This window comes from Diabrotica undecimpunctata, chromosome 3, assembly GCF_040954645.1.
Source record: "Diabrotica undecimpunctata isolate CICGRU chromosome 3, icDiaUnde3, whole genome shotgun sequence".
In the NCBI taxonomy this organism is placed as follows: domain Eukaryota; kingdom Metazoa; phylum Arthropoda; class Insecta; order Coleoptera; family Chrysomelidae; genus Diabrotica; species Diabrotica undecimpunctata.
This window is the reverse complement of record NC_092805.1, coordinates 77,451,141-77,463,582: the sequence shown is the minus strand read 5'-3', so window position 1 is coordinate 77,463,582 and position 12,442 is coordinate 77,451,141. Positions and strand designations below refer to the sequence as shown.

Genomic DNA, 12,442 nt, shown 5'->3' with positions numbered 1-12,442 from the left:
CAGTAAACTTAACAATTCGTATGTTAGTTATTGTGAGAGGATAAAAAATCGACCAACACATTTCTCGTATGAAAAAAGTGTTAAATTTATGTGCCTTAAACATTTAACTTGTGTATGTGCAGACATATTTGTGTATACTTTTAGTAAAATAAATATACTAATAGTTTACAATGCTTGTTCATAAAGGTCCCATGTACTATATATGACACTTTTTACACAAAAAAAGATATGCGGACTCACAGTCCGCCGCCACTATCGGTGCACAGAAAATGAGCGCCAGTGACGGAAGGTTAAGATGAGCCAACGTAATTCTAGCTGTATGTCGTAGTGCAATATCCTGTTGGAAAAGTGTGTTGGAAAGCACCCGTATATAAAGCAGAACATATAGATCCACCATCTCCTACATGTAACGAACGGCGGTCATGTTACCTCTGATGAACACCAAAGGTGGTCCGCTTTCAGAGGCAATAGCTCTCTCTCCCATCTGAATTTATTACTAACGACAATAGTATTCCATTCGAGGTCTCAGTTAAGCCGTTCGCTGCATCAAGCTAGTCGATTACTTCGGTACCTACGAGTGAGAGGTAAGGCAACCTGAGGATAGATAGTATGAAAAAATGCAAAACTTCTGAATCGGTAATATTAACAGTTCGTAGCGCACTTTAAACCACTAGTATACAAAAGCCTTTGTGAAGCGGCCCCGTAAAGACAAAATACTAAGGCGGCGATTTTGGTGTGTGGCTGTTCTTCTGACACGCCCTGTTCCATTAGCTCTTTATTCAGATGCCATATCCGTCAACAAACCACCACCATATTGATACTTATCTGTATCCTCGTGACTATTTTTTAAAGGGCAGCCTGCCTCATACAAATTCTCGCCCTCTATAAACTCGCTACGTTCAAATCGCGAAATTAAAAATTTGCTCGTCTAAAGTAAGAACTCATTATGTAATTTAACAATATGTCTTAGCCTTTATAAAATATACTTCTCCAGTTATTTATCTGCTATTAGTTTTCTACTCTTCTTCTTATGTATGTATGTATCTTTTAGAAATTTATTTCTAGTAAGTTGTGTTTTGTGTTAAAATTCGTTCATTGATTACCATGCTTCTCACTTTAGTTCCATTAACTGAGACCCCTAGGTAGTTAAAGAGTTCTTACCTTTTCAAACTTATATTCTCCTATTTTTGTCTCTGTCGTAGTAACTGTTTGGACCCAATTAGGTATCGTTTTATTTTGGTTTATGGTTTTATTTGGCTTACTTACAAGTACATATTCATTAAAACGCAAAAATCTTCTTCTTCTTCTGGTTCCTATCCGTTTCGGATGTTGGAAATCATATTGGCAATCATGACCTTGCTCGCTGCAGCTCGAAACAGCTCCGTTGAGGTTTTCTTAAACCATGTTCTTAAATTCCGCAGCCATGATATTCTCCTTCTACCGGGTCCTCGCTTACCTTTGACTTTACCTTGCAATATAGACTGCAGCAGGGAGTAACGGTGCTGATTTCTCATAACGTGTCCCACGCAAAATCATAAAGATCAATTGAAAGTCAAACATTTTATATAAAAAATACAGATCACACAATTCGATATAATGATAAAAGATGAAATAAGCTGATAATATATTGACAACCAGGAGAATAAAAAAAAGCAAAAGCAAAAAATAATAAAACCTGATTGGGATAAATAAATAAGGATCTTAAAACACGTACCGAAAAAAAAACGATAAAGAAAGCACTGGCAACTCCAGAGATAAAGGAAAAAGGATGTTTATGTCCAGAAATAAATTACATAAATCAAGCTTAATGGATAAACTGGCATCATGAAATATTTATTACTGATTTTTTTTAAATGTTTCATTTTAAAGTAATGCTTTGTGGTAAAAATTGCATTAGTGTATTTTTGGGGCACTTTCTATAAATATTGTGCATTATAATATTTAAAAATTGAAATCACAAAATATTATAAATCGTTGTTATTAGGTATAAATTATATAAAATCTCGTTGTTGGTTCATATTTATGTGATACCATTTTTTAATTTTGTTTTGAACACTAAGTGCTAAGTAATAAAAATAATTAGTTCTTTCAATTATTAACACCCGATAAAGATCCTAAAAGAAACTTGGAGAAAGCGGTGCAGCTTCTCAACGATGCGAATCTTACCAATACTTGCCACATGTTTTAAATGCAGGTTCCTTGATTCGATTGCGATGGTGCATTATAAAGTATACATAATTTTTATTGGTGAAATTTGGTCATAATCGAAAGTTTAAAAACATAAATTGGTTATACCATACGATAGATTCGTAAAATGTTATATGAATTTTAAAAACTGAATCACAATTAATATTTGTTCTAATTTTATATTTTAATAGACAGGAAATAAAGTATTTTGTAGTAGGATGTAAATGCAGTAAAGTAGATAATTAGTGGTAATACATGTTTATATCTTTTATAAAGATATTAAATGTCAAGTAAATAGTTTTGTGTACACGTCATTTTCAGATGACGCACAGCCCTTCGTGTGCCTTGATTTATATCAAAACATCCTTCCCTGTCTTCTCCATTCCCTCATTCCAATTAGATCTCTAAGCTTAGGTCAACTCTTTCGTCTCCTTTCGACCAGCTTGTTTAGCACTTACTTTAGCGGGGTCACTCCTATCTATTCACATTACGTAGCCCACTTATCTCATACTATTTATTGTAATGGTTCTAACGATCTCTGCATCTTCAAAAAGTCTACAGAGTTTAACATTATATCGTCTTCTCTGTTTCCTGTTCGTTAACTCAGTAATTTTCTTACAAATATTCGCAGCAATTTATCCTCTCGCATCGTCAGTATCGATATTTTCGATCCGTAAGTGAGCACTGGGCTCTATTACAGATTAAAAGTGAATCCAGACTCATTAAAGTTTACCTTTTTTTAGAGGTGTGTCACCTCCTATTTAAGGAGTTTAAAGTGATACAGATCCTTAGTTGTAAATTATCTCTCTCTCTCCAACAAACGAGAAGCTCCTAAATGTAGTGAATTTAATTTAAATCTACAATTTGTGTAGTGTCTTGTTTGTGACCCGTTTTCTACATGTTTTTATGTAATTTTTTGTTAATTGTATTTCTGTATTTGTTCCTTTTAATACTATAATTTTATCATTGACGAACTCACAAGTCTACATTTTATCATTTTATTCATTTAATTACTTACTGTCTAGAAAACCATCTTTGGGAAAAATGCATGTCCCAGTCACCACGATTTAAGTTTCATACATACAACTATATTACTTTAAAATCAGTTAGCAAGAGGTTTTCAATACATAAATAAATAACACACATTTCAAAAATATGCTTATCGAATAAATATAAATGGCTTCAAAATTAAAAGTGAAACTGGAACAAAACCATGAAGTGGAGATATCCAGGAGTGGCTAGTATACCTGTTAAATACAAACCACGTGTTGTTCGTGTGTATTAAGGTATAAAAAAATGCTTATTAAAAGCTTAAAATAAATTTTTATTTTAAAGAAGATTTGCACTTCATAAATACGACATCACGTCTACTGTTAAAAATAATAACATATATTTACCTTTCACTCTATTACAACATATACATATATATATATATATATATATATATATATATATATATATATATATATATATATATATATATATATATATATATATATATATATATATATATATATATATATATATATATATATATATATATATATATATATATATATACAGGGTTGAATGCTCGAATAAATGAACTTTGATAAAATGAAAGCAGATATCGAGCACAGTTTTATTATTTAAATCTTGCCCAAGTACTTTTGCTTCCTAGAGCATCTTCAGGCATCAATTTTGGGTTATCCAACAATCGCAGAATGTTATAAACATAAAAATAACTACACTAAACAAGGACAAACAGTTTAAAATTATTTAAAAAATAGTGGAAGTTACATTCTGGTCGGCAACAGGAGAGAGAATTAAGTCTGAGTTTTTGTACTTTGTAAGTTGAACTCAATAGTTTGCGTCACTTATCTGGTATCAAATAAAAATTTGCCTACATTGGTAATTTTTATGTATTAAATGTACTTAGAGAAATAAGCCAAGCAGTCGGCGAAAGATTCATATTTAGTAAGTAAAGTATAGGACAAAATCAAAAGTAAAACTTACTGTTAGATTGAAATTACTGATAAGCTATTACGAGACAGCGAGCCATGCAGAAATTAACTGGCCGAATTAATTCATTGACTGAGTTATTGAAAAATTACTAGTCATAGGTTTTGAAAAGGTCTTTAGCTTCCAAATATAGGGAATTTTACCTATTTTACCCACAATATTTTTTTGCAAAGAGCGTTAAACTAATATGGTAATACATATTACAAAATTAATTTTGATTTTTTGCCAACGAAAAACATTTCGCAATAAATGAAATTTACATATGTCTTAGTGCCACAAGCAAAAACTGCTATATTTGTTACGATATTAATTTTTGTTTTGGGTCTAACGTCTGATAAACTTGTGCCACTTTCACTAGCCGAGTCTGTCTACGAATATGACGTAATATATTTCAATGTACTGATTATATCAAAACTTTATTCAAAATCTATTATTAAGGATACTCATTTTCCAACAAATTATACAAGTAATCGTTTCTTTTCCAGTTTTAAATAAATTTTGTAATTGATTGTTTATATTATTATCTTTTAATGTGTTATATTGACGGTTTATGTAATTTCAGTAAAATTTAATTGGTATTGTTATTTTCTGACTTTTGTAAGCTTTGTCCCTAAAAGTGTACAATTTTCAGTGACAATAAAGCATATTCCTATTCTATTTTATTCAATGCTATTCCTAGGTCCGATTTGATTAAAAAAATTAGACTGAGATTAGATATGCTTACTCAGGTAGGTACGGTAATTTATTTTCTGGGAATTATATTTCACGATAGCAATAAAGAACTGGCGTTAGATTAGAACATTTTTTATGCAAATTTACTACAAACAAACAAAACTCTATGCAGGGCATTGTTTTAAGTCCTATATTGTCCTATATAAAAATTTACACACTTGAACATTTTAGGCATTTCATGCAAAAAAATAAATAGCACAATCAATCAAAAAACAACTTCAAATATTGCTGTAAAATTCCGTAAGGATTAAGTTAAACAACAGGCGAACAAAGAGTATAACAAAAAAATATGTCAGAAAACATGCGGTTTCGACTATTATTAGTACAATTAAATCTTTTTTGATTGTTATTGCCTGAAAAGCACTTTTACTTATCTCGTTCCTTGTAGATATTGCCAACATGTTTTTTTATCATCTTGCATGTTATGTGCTTGTACCGAAAAAGATATTCTTTGGATAATAATAGAATCTTTTTCTCGTAGTTGAAGTGTATTCCTCTATATCAATGTGACTTAAAATTAATCAGAGGTAACCAGATTAGCTTGGCCTACGATTTCAGCGTTTCAATAGTAATTTGAACTCGACTAAACGTTTGACTGTTGGATGAGATAAGGTTTCCTTGAACAGTTTCTTTTCTATACCAAAAGTAAGCTAGACACATATTTTATAAGAGTCAAGTTTTTATTACGAAATATTTATTAGGCGTTTTCCCAATTTTTCTTTTGGCTTAGTATTGCTTATTCCATTCAGTGACGACTATTCGACTAACTTTCAGACAAATACTTCAGACCTCTTTTATGTTACTGCCAATAAAGAACGAACAGCCATGATAGTCGCCAATATTTGGTAACAAATCGACCCTTACAAAAGAAAACTGCTTTCTTCTAATAATTAAAACATTTTTAATTCATTTTTAATACAGGGAGCTGTATCTCCCTGAAAGACTTGGCATAAAGATAATTTATTTGATTACATATGAAATCGACTTTACAGAAAAATCGTGTCTATACAATAAGTAATAATCGTACATATTTTTATAATAATTTCACACATTCCTATGAGCAATTGACATTATTGTTTATTTACAATTTAACATGGAACTACTAACAAGAGAATTATACTGTGATGATTGGATATTATGGAATGTGTGACTAGCTGTATGGTTTAATTACTTGTTAAATAGAGAAGAGTAAAAGTTATACTTAAGATATAATATAAGCCAAGTTATTGGTGGTAATAGAGGTAAATCCCAAGACAAAATTGGTTTTTTCTGTTTTGGACGTGACAAAACGCGATAGTTTGTTTCAGTTAAAAATTGTGCTTTGGTCAAAAATTTCTTAAGGGAAGTTCAAACGTCAAAAAACTTTAATTTAAATTTTGTGGTTTATTTACTTTTAATACCGGATACTGTCTATGTATAAACGGCTTTTACAACTTTGAAAAGTAGTTATATTATGGTTATTTTGATATCAAAGACTTATATGAAATACAAATTATAAATGCACGTACTGAGCATAATGTATGAATAGTAGAATATCCAACAGCAACGAAAGTAGCGTAAGATAAGTCTGGGGTAGTCAAAGGCCAGTAAAAGATGAAGTTAAAACATACATTATCCACTGCAAAGTATCGTGAACATAAGCTAGTTGTTCAATTTATTCGTGTAAAAAGACATAAATCACATCATATGATTTCAGTTTTAATCTTTTAAATAATAATAAATAGCGTAAAATTATATTTTAAAGATAATAAAAATCTTTCGAAATTATGCCAGTTCCCTATATTTAAAAATCTGAGTAATATTCCTGCAATATATTTTATTTTAAAGGTACCATTGACTTCTTCATCAATTAAATAAAAAACACAAACAATGCATTGAGATCTTCACTCGCACCCACCGCCACCATAACTTACTTCGATGTCAAAGAAGTCTTTGCACTCGCGGTCCACTTTTTAAAAATAAAGTATTAACAGTAGTTTTACGCCGGAGCCTAGTAAATAGTTGACGCGCACGATCGTCGTGTGGTTCCGGTACCCGCAACTCTAACTTTGGTTCTGTAAGATCGAAGAACAACGTACGTTACACCTGATCGAAGTGAACTCAGAGAGGTACGACGCCCCACTCTGATTTTTAGCTATTTTATACACGCCGTATTTTGTTAAGTACCTTCTGAAACTGGTTGTCCGCTAACGTGGAGTACTTAGAGATAACGAGTGATAATGAATGGGGATGACGGGAATGTATTTGAATGGGTCGTTTCCGGTGGTTGACTTGAGATAAATATGGAATATTGAGTTTTAGTTTGAATAGTCTTTTACAGTATACCCTTATTAAGGGTACACCTTATTTTTGTTTTGAAAAAATTTGATTGTAGTATCTTAGTTTGTTACCTACTCTAATGGGAATAAACCAAAAATTTTAAAACTTGAAAGTTTATTTGATTTTTCGAAATGTTTGGTAAAATCATGTAAACATTCATCATTTTCCTTAACAGAGGTATTGGATTAGGGAACTATCTATTGGGGATATAAAACTCCGATACAAAAATTTAAAGATAATTTACAAAGTTTTAGGTAATTTAGTACAGGAAGATAACAGTATCATGGATTTTTTTTTCTTTTTGTTTTAACTTTCGCTACTGTATTATGTTCTCCTACAACCTGCGTGAAGTTACAAAATTCACCTGTCTTATAGTTGTTACGTAGTATGTCATGTAGTCAACTACATCATGTGTCTTTGAATTCCATTTAATTCACCCTGAACGGCAAGACGTAACACTTAGAGGGTAGCCAGAATTCAACAACGAAGAATACACTCCTTAAGTTAATTTTATACGTGCTCTATTGAATTAAGCTTCAGGTTATACGCTAACCAATTTAAACTAAAAATGCCAGCATTATTTGGATATTCAATTACTACAAGTGATTGTATTGTCGGGCGTTAGCTTACAATAAAACAAAGTCATCTTCAATAAAAGGCCTAGGTAAGATGATGGATTCTTGAAAAGTAGCTCACACATGTCTGTGGAAATCCAAAACATAATATTGCACAGAGGTTTAAGATATGAAAATACGTACTTACGTAGAAGTTTCTGTCCACGCTGTGAAAGAACCAGCTGTGAGAGATACCTGTTAAGATATGCCTTATCTGCTCCATAGCCTTTCTCAGCCATAAGGTCCTCTTCTTGCAGTACCGTCTCCTATCGGAGGTTGGCTACCATCACAACAATCTTTACTTTGTTAGCTGCAGCTCTGAACAACTGTATTGAACTGCACCCATACCACTCCCTTAAATTTTGCAACCAGGAAATCCTCCTACGTCCCACACTTCTCTTTCCCAAATTTTTCCTTGGATTATGAGTCTAAGCAGAGAGTACTTTTCTCCTCTCATTATGTGGCCCAGATATTCCAGTTTTTTCGTTTGTATGGTTTTTATGACTTCGCATTCCTTCCCCATCTTTAGCAGAACATCTTGATTTGTTACTCATTCTGTCCATGGTATTTTCCACATTCTCCTGTAACACCACATCTCGAATGCCTCAATGTTTTTGATGTTTATCTTTTTCAGTGTCCAGGCTTCTATGCCGTACAGCAGAACGGAGAAAGCATAGCACCTTAACATTATCGTTCTTAAGTTTATATTTATGTCCCGGCTGCATAGGAACTTTTTCATTTTGACAAACAATTGTCTCGCTATCTCTATTCGCCTCTTGATTTCTCTTGTCTGGTCATTAGTATCAGTGAAGCAAACCATTAAATATTTGTAGAACGTAACTCTTCAACTGGCTGATTATTTATGGTTAAATTCACATTGGTGTATAGCTTCTTTGTTACAATCATGAATTTAGTCTTTTTGATGTTCAGTTTTAGACCATACTTTTTGGTATGGGTGTTTATGTTTTCCATCAAAAACTGTAAATTTGCTAGGTTATCTGTTACTATTAACGTGTCATCAGCGTATCGTATATTGTTAATTAATTCTCCGTTAATGTCCATACCAATGTTTTGCTCTAGGAGCGCTTCCTGACATATTGTTTCGCTATATACATATATTGAATAATAGTGGAGAAAGCACACAACCCTGACGCACACCTCGACGAATCTCAATTTCTTCTGTTGCCATAAGGTAGTCGAAGACAAAAATTTGACTCATTGCTAAAAAGAAGTCTCGTGTAAATTGTTCTCTCGATTATTTTAACTCAGTAAACGATTATTTCTATAACGTATTTCTTTATATTTTTGGTAAAAAAATAACTTACAAGTATTGTACGATCGTGAAACAGCCTCATATACCATTTTTCTGATTGTAATTTAACTTTTTAACTATAAGACTATCCATAATGATCTACACATTTAATATTATATTTATTTTAGTCTTGAATAAACTTAGGGAGCTCAATTTTCTTTTTGTTCCATAAAAAAATTTTGTTGTTAATATAAAGTTGTTAATATTAACTGTTATAATATACCGCCTAATTTTGAGTTTCGGTCTATATTAGATAATTTAAAAACTACTCGGCGCTGTCTTTTAGGTTTATTTCATTCAATACACTGTAGCACACAAAGTTCATGCCAATACGTTGGGCGACAAATAAGGGTAGCACAGCAAAGCTTGGTGAAGTTTGAGGCACACAAAATGAACGAGGCAAAGTTGCTCAGAATCGGAAGAGATGTGGGCGTGGTTCTTTGGACCATTCTTACTAGCTCAGAAACCAAAGAAAAATTGAAAAAAAGAAAAATGGGGAATATGATAGATCATATTACTCGTATTGTAGTCTTAAAACACCAATAGAATAAACTTCTGCACCAGGAGAGAAGCAAATACGAATTCTGATCACTACCTGGTCGATAGTAGGTTAAGGGATAGAATTTCAAAAATGAAAAAGGAAAGAGGTTCTAAACATAAACGATACAATGTAGAAAAAAAAAATACGAACAAAAATAGAGAATATAAAATAAAAAAATAATAAACATCAAACTAGACAACAGACTACAACATGGAAACATAAATGAGGAGTGTAAAGAGTGCAGAAAGAACATAAAAGAAGCAAGTACTAGCAATGGAAGCTAAACAGAGAAGAATAATAATACATGACTGTTTGACGAAGAATATCAGATTATGACAAAAATAAAAAACAGAGCATATTTACTGATGTAATACGGGCACAGAACCCGACAAGCAGAGAAGAAAAATAAACAACTATGTAAAGAAAAAAATAAATCCAACCGAAAAAAAGTGAGAAAATGTGAACAAACAACTTCAAGAAGCATATTATTTAAAACATACATACAGATCGAATTTACAGGATACTGCCTATCTCTAATATTTTTTAGTATAATATTTAATGACTTGATTAGAACATGGAAAACAAAAGCAGTAATGAAAATTAGTATTCATCCAAGAATCTCAATTAACACTCAGCTTTTCGTGAATGATCAAGATATTGTTGCAACATCCGGAGATAGATAGATAGATAGTTTGTTTTGACTATAAGTTACAACAAGGTTTATAGCAAGTCCGGAGTAAAATTATAAATATTAAACATTACAAAAATTGGAAACAATACATTAAAAATATTTAAAACAATAAAATATATAAAACGTACAATATAGACATCGTAATATAATTAAAATAATATTAAATTTGGTTATGTTGCAGCTTAGGCATTCACAGATACACTCTCGTAATATTCACCGTATGTATAAGGACACAATGACATGGTCACTAGGTATTCTTTAACTTGTTTTTAAAAGCTGTAGTTGAATTATTGTTTTTAAATTTTTGAGGAAGTTGATTATACAGTAGTAAACCACAGGCAGTAGATGACTTCCTACTTATTTCTAAATGTCGATAGGGTACTACAAACTGTCTCATATTTCTTGTGTTGTTTAAATGAATATCACTGTTAGATAAAAAAGTTCTTTTATTTTTATGAATTAGTATCAATAATCCCAAAATGTAAATTCCATACACTGTTAATATATTTAAATCTCTAAATAGGTTTTTACAAGACAAACCATACGAAACACCTGCAATACATCTGACAATACGGTTTCGGGCCTTGAAAACGTCGTTTGTACTAGTAGAGCCACCCCAGACAATTATACTGTAACTCATTGTCGATTGTACTTCAGCAAAATAAAAAAGACGAAGGTGTTGCAGACTAAGTATTCTACCCAAATTTCTCAGTTAATTACATTTAGAATTGAGTTTTTTACATACATTCCAACAATGAGTCTTAAAAGATAAATGTACACTACAATTCAAAATACCCTCACCATTGATGGAAATACTTAGATCGGGTTCAGTAGAATTTGCCCGGGATGTAAATAATACAAATTTAGTTTTGTGAACATTGAACAGGAGCGACTGATTACTGGACCAATCAGAGAACATCTTCAGTGACTTTGTTATTTTATCTTGTAAAAAATTTATGTCTTTATTGCGATATAGCATTGTTGAGTCATCCACATAAACTGATACCAATGCGCTCAGACATTACATATGGTAGTTCATTAATATACAAAATAAATAATATCAGGCCCAATATGGAGCCTTGTGGTACTCCATTCTTATTACCAATCGGACCAGACATAGGAACCAAACCAACTATGGGCAACTCTCCCAACACCATATCTATACAATCTATCGAGGAGTACATCGTGTTGCATACAATCAAAAGCACGACTAAGGCCACAAAAAATGGCAGTTGGATTTTCACTGTTTTCAATTGACATTAAAACTTCCTTCATAGAAACTGCTAATGGCTGTGGAAGTAGAAAATTTATTTTGAAATCCATGTTGATGCTTTATGATAATTTGGTTGATATCTAATATTTTCAATAATCTTAGATACCACAGATGGAACAGACAATGGTCGAAAATTTGACATTAATTTGCCTTGTTTTACTACCGGTGAAATGACAGAAGTTTTTAGCATACTGGAAAATACCAGTATTGAAAGAAGCATTTATAATGTGAGCAAGTGGTGTCAAAATTTGAGACGCAATGTTCTTAATTACTATACTATACTAGTTCTTATTACTATACCTGATATTTCATCAAAACCACACGATGTTTTGTATTTTATATTTTATTATGTTAACAAAATCGTTAGAATGCTGAAAATTAAAATTTGGTTTAATTATTTTACTAATTATATCTTCTGATGCATCTATAAAGTAATCATTCAATTTGTTTAATAATATATCTGAATCTGTAATCCTAGTATCATCTTTTTTTAGACAGAGGATTCAGAGATTTTATTAAAATAAAACCTTTGTGGTCTCAACAAGAACTTTTTGCTGATACTTTTTTGTCTATATAGAGTTTTTAGATCAGGGTATGCCTTATTCAAAATATACAAATCCTTCAGACTATCTGAAGAAGATTTTACTTCTTGTGTGACCCATGTTTTTTTTTGGTTTTGATAATGTTTGGTTTTTCTAATAGGGCAACTAATATTGAAATAGAACTATAATTTATCATGAAAGACATTATATTTACTCTCAACATCAGTTGC

The 12,442-nt window shown here is 31.5% G+C and overlaps 1 protein-coding gene across 3 annotated transcripts in view; it reads right to left on the bottom strand.

Moving 5' to 3' along the window:
- Window positions 1–12,442, bottom strand: part of emp (epithelial membrane protein) — a 453,476-nt gene that overhangs the window by 313,535 nt on the left and 127,499 nt on the right. Inside the window, exon 1 of one of the 3 annotated variants that reach the window (XM_072526106.1) lies at window positions 6,834–7,045. The exons of the other annotated variants lie outside the window; for them this stretch is intronic. The gene's annotated coding sequence lies outside the window, so the exon portion shown is untranslated. Of the gene's footprint in view, window positions 1–6,833; window positions 7,046–12,442 lie in introns of those variants that run through there. 3 annotated transcript variants of the gene reach the window in all.